We start from the raw sequence: 5,383 nt of genomic DNA on the forward strand, positions 1-5,383 counted from the left end.
TTTTTTTTTTTTTTTTTTTTTTTTTTTTATATACACGATCCCCCCTCACTTGCCCCATTCCCCACCAAGTCAGCACAGATTGCATTGAGGCACCCAGATGTGAAAATTCCTTTCCACAATTAATTCTGTCAATTCAGCTGCACTAATGTGAAGGAATGTAATGCATGTGAATAGGAGAAGAAAACAAAGAGCAGAGAAGCAAGACTCAGTCAGTACAGGTTCACCTTGGTTATTGATTAATTTTAGCATGGGAATGGGGAAGGACAGGAAAGATGAAAGCCTCAAGAGGTACCAGCAGGCAAAGACTGCAGATAACAAGTGGCCCAACCCAGTTTCTTCACACTTCAGGTCTTCCTGTTACCAAAACACAGGATGCAGAATCAGAACACAGGAATGCAGAGGGAAAAGCCCCGCCATCCTTCCTAGGCTGATGTCAGGGACTGGTATAGTAGTTTAAGGATGACATTGTAGGCACATCCAGACAAGCACCTGCATGTGGTTTGCAGCACCTCAGAGGTGCCACGAACTGCACACAATACATGTGCACCTGTTTGCCACACTGCTAATTTGAAATGCAATGCCAAAACTTGCTCCCAATGTCAAAAAAGCCTGTTGCTAAAAATGTGGTGCAGTGCACATGGCAGGAGCATATGCTGCTAGAAACAGGATTGGCTGACCAGAGCCATACTCTGGATGCCAGCCAAGCTGTGTGTGGCTGGATCAGCAATGCTACTGCCCCAGGAAGCCCCCAGGTAAGGCTGCTGGGGCCTGTTGCCCCAGCCTCCCCTATTCCACTCAAGTCAATTTGCTGTGCACTAAAACATACGTGCGGGACAAGCCCTGGGGCAAAGAGCAGTGGCACAAATACATGCCCCTGCTATTTGTGCTGCAGGACATGGTGTGTGCACACTTATCTGGATGTGCCCCAAGGCTTCAATCCTCCTTACCTAAACCAGAAGATTTACAGATCATTTCAAATTGAAAATCTAGGCTCTTAAGAATTTGCCCAGTGTAAAAACAACACAAAGCATGCTCTGGGAGCACATCTGCAGCAGAAGAAGCAGCCCCCATAGCTCTCTCTCGGTCTGCTGTAGAGCTACTCACCCTACCTAAACTCCTAGGGAATGGGGTTTTCTGCCTCATACCTAGCTTCTCTGCCAGGACTCTGACAGACAACAGTCCTCTTAGAGCTGTCAGACAAGGGAACCAGAGCTTAATTTAAAAACGTTCCTAAAAGAAACACAGGACTCAAGGGCCTTCCACTACACTCTCTCTTCTACATTTTGTCTTACCACACCTTCACCCTGCAGTCTGTCCCAACATATCCCCAGATTAACCATCTCTAGTATGGTGCTCTAAAGTACCTGGCTTCTCTCCTCCCCTCCCATTCAGCAGCTTCGCCCCTCACAGTATTACAGTAAATAACCTGTTAACAGAGCTCTTCCATCCTTTTGAATGAGTTACCTAGCTCCTCCTCAGCTGATTCTGATTGAGTCAATTAATCTCATCATCAGCTGATTGGGATCTCCTGGGGGGAGGAGGGCTGTTGCTCCCTCATAAGCAAGACCAAGACCAAATTCCCTTAAAAGGCAGAGTGACTGACAGCCTAATTTCCATATAATATGGAAATGACATATTCTACACTTAAGATGTTCCACACATAACTATATTTCCAATACAAACGTGTATGTCTCTTCTTTTACTGTCCCGTCAGATCTGAAAGCTACAGAAGTTTCTTGGGTGAAAGGTCTTCCACATGTCCCTTGATGAGGTATTTTGCTGTTGCCATTTTCCTCTATTTTGCCCTCTAAAAATGGGGATTCTATTTACTGCCTATACCGTGATGCTATCTTCCTTTCAGGCCATCAGCAATTCATTGTTTTTTAAATATAGTTCTATTCACCATCAGATTTCCAGACCTAATATTAGTCTGATTCTGTACCTGTTAGCAGTAAAGCTAGATTTTTATAGGTGCCACTCTGTGTGTGTGTGTGTGTGTGTGTGTGAGAGAGAGAGAGAGAGAGAGAGAGGAGGCATAAGTATATGATTCCACGTCCTGTGCAATGCCAAGACCTAATCCATTCCAAAGTGACAGCAGTGGTACTTGCTTATGCAAACACAGAATTTGACTCTAGATTTGCATTAAATCTTCAAGACAGGTTTTTAGAGTTTTTTGGAGCTATACATACTATTAAGCCTGTTACTGCTGTAAATCAGAAAAGCTAACTGCCTATTGGGAAGTTTAAAAGGGAGTAGCGCCTTTGAAAATCTGTTAGGAGGGGTGGAATTTTGGGAGAACACCCAATAGTTAACCTAGTTCTGGTCTCAGCGAATTAATTTATTATATTTATTTGGATCAGAGAGAGGACAATGCCAAGGACTTTATGCAATCCCAGTTTAAGTTGCTGAAGTTATGCAATCAAATTGAGCCATTTGGAAAACCTGATCTTTAAGATGTCTAGAATATATTCTCCACCCCAGCTAGAAAGGCATCAGCAGAAAGTAGAAGTTAACCATGTTAATATGAAGTCAGGCAGAAAGCAGGGTTAGGCATCAGGTGCTATAGCAGAGGAGATACCATGATGATGGTTTCAGCCCAGGGGGATTTACTGACCTGGCAAGCAGGCCTGTGCAAAGTGGCTAGTATTTGCTTTGGATTCGGATTTGGCCAATTCAGGGGACAGTGATTCAATTCAGTGATTCGAATCACTGTCCTGATTCGATTCGGTGATTCAGCAGCAGCCGAATCTCTGAATCAGCCAGGCCAGACCCATCCCCTGCCGCTCTCCCGGCCCAACAATGGCCATTCCGCCTGCCCCATCTCCCAACATTTGGGGGGAAAAAAGCCCCGGCTCAGCAGGTGGGCTGGCAGGGGCCCCCCCATGGTCCCCTCCCCCAGCCCCTCCTCCCTCGCCCCTATTACTTATCAGCTCGGAGTGGCTGCAGCTCCCTCCTGCAGCCACCAGGGACTGCCCGAATCATCAACACTCTCCAAATCTTTGCCAAAGATTCAGAGAGCTTTGAATCAATTTGGACCTTTAAATTGGTCCCCTGATTTGATTTGGATTCGGAGATTCAGCCACCAAATCAGGCAGAATCTCCTCCGAACTGAATCACCACGCGACGCTTCGCACAGCCCTACTGGCAAGGGAGAGACTGTTCTTCTCGGCCTAGAATGACTCTACGTAGTTGAGGGTGGAGACCTGTCCATTGCACTGCAGGCAGGTCCCAATGGGAGAATCTATTAAAGCCTCTTAATGGGAGGATCTCAGCTACACAATGTATAGTGATGTGGGATTGCTCTCAGAATTTCCCTCTAGCTTGCTCCTCTGGCCTTTTGGCTAGGAGCAAGCTAGACTAGGAGCATCTGAACTCCAAGGTCTCTGGGCTTGGGGCTTGTGCATAGGATGCCTGCCATGGATTTGGGAGTATCTGAAGCCCCAGGCTGAAGAGTCTGGGAAGGAGGATACTTGCTGGTGGTAGTGCCACACACACTTGAATGACTGAGCTGTGATCAGTTAATAGAATTTGAAACTGATTTGGCTGATTTGATCCAAGACACCATTTAAAAAAAAATCTGTATTATCTGCACTGTGCTATAGTATCTGATGAAGTGAATTGTGGCTCAAAAAAGCTTATACCTCTGTTTCATTTAGTCTATAAGGTGCACCTCTACCCTGCCTTCTGGTGTAACCCTAGCATAAGTTGCAGGGAAACAGTTCTAAGTGACAACAGTAAGGTCTCTGAAAACCTTACAGTAAAGGCAATGTAAGGTCTACAAGGATCTCACACCAATGGAACGTTGGGCAAGGGTGATATAAAAATGCTAAATGCTGTTGCTGTCATTTTGTCTTTCTTTCTTGAATATAAAGCCAGTTCCCATTTCCAGTGACTATCTAAAATTAAAATATTGGCTAGCAAGTTCTTGACCAGAGTATCAGCCAAAGAGATTACTGGGCCTGTAATTAATTTAGGTTAATTTAATTTAATTTATTAACAAATATATTTAATCAGCTGACAGTTCTGCCTGTCAAAGAAGACTTAGAGCTCCACCAGGAACACAATTGAGAAGCAAATGCTCTAAGGAATAGAACCTGAGAAGGAGAATGGAACTAGAACGCTGGTCAAAGAGCACAGACCTGGAAAGAGATATTCAGAAAAAAGAGATTTGTGTGAATAACTGACTACCTAACCAAGGGTTGGCAACCTCTTGCCACTGAAAACCACTGCTTATGGTCCAGCCCCTACTGTGAGCTGCATCCCTGTGCTTTCTGCATGTGCCCCCTCCCCCATCAACAGAAGTTGCAAAGGGAATAGATGGGAAAAGGCAGGTACTAGGACCCTGGGGATGCTTTCTGCCACCCTGGCAAATCCAGTTTATTCAAGGGCTGTAGGTTGTTGACACCTAATCTAATCCATGCATGTAGATGGTCCTTCTCACAGTATCATCTTAGCACTTCACAGGTGTTTAAAATAGAAATAAGAATCAAAGTATCACTCATCTTTCTTCCCATTCCAAAAAAGAAATATTTTGATTAAACTGTATTTAAAGTTCTGTTTCTTTATGTAAGTGGGTGTTTCTTCTGTATATGTCTATCTGTGGGACACAGAGAGAGGAAAATGTATTGTAGGGAAACTGAAGCAGAAGAAATTAGTGTTGTCTTTCATTCTAAATGCCACAGGTGGAAGACATCCATTGGAAGAAATCCACTTATGCAATAAAGACTGTCACAGTCTTTCAACTGATTAGAAGTCTAACAAAGAGGATCGAGACTATAAATAACTGGTAAGTGACATCAGAGTTTAAATCTTGCCACATTCTCAATTAGTACCCATAGAAAAAGAAGGTTAGGCAATGGCTCCTATACCATCAGCAAGATGGTGGGAAACAACTTTAGCTAGTATCTACCCTGCAATAAAAGATCTAGGCAAGGTTTCGCTGCAATGAGGCACAGTGATGATGACAGATAACATCATTCACTGATCCCATTATGTCCTTGACTAACTCATATACAGTAAATCCTTATGTATGTAGAAGGCTAAAAACACTGCAACTATCTATAGCAACATGAATCACGAACCACAGAAGGGTGGGAGAAACTTCAATGCACTGGGTGCATGTACATGTCTGCTTTACTGCAGTTTCATAGATTTCATAGACATTGGGGCTGGAAGGGACCTCAGAAGATCATCGAGTCCAGCCCCCCGCCCAAAGGGCAGGAAGTCAGCTGGGGTCATAGGATCCCAGCAAGATAAGCATCCAATTTGCTCTTGAAGGTGTTCAATGTAGGTGCTTGAACCACCTCCTATGGCAGGCTGTTCCAGACCTTGGGGACTCGGACAGTAAAGAAATTCTTCCTTATGTCCAGCCTGAAACGGTCTT

The sequence above is a fragment of the Gavialis gangeticus genome, unplaced genomic scaffold (genome assembly GCF_001723915.1).
Source record: "Gavialis gangeticus isolate Ggan-Ray unplaced genomic scaffold, GavGan_comp1, whole genome shotgun sequence".
NCBI classification, from domain to species: domain Eukaryota; kingdom Metazoa; phylum Chordata; order Crocodylia; family Gavialidae; genus Gavialis; species Gavialis gangeticus.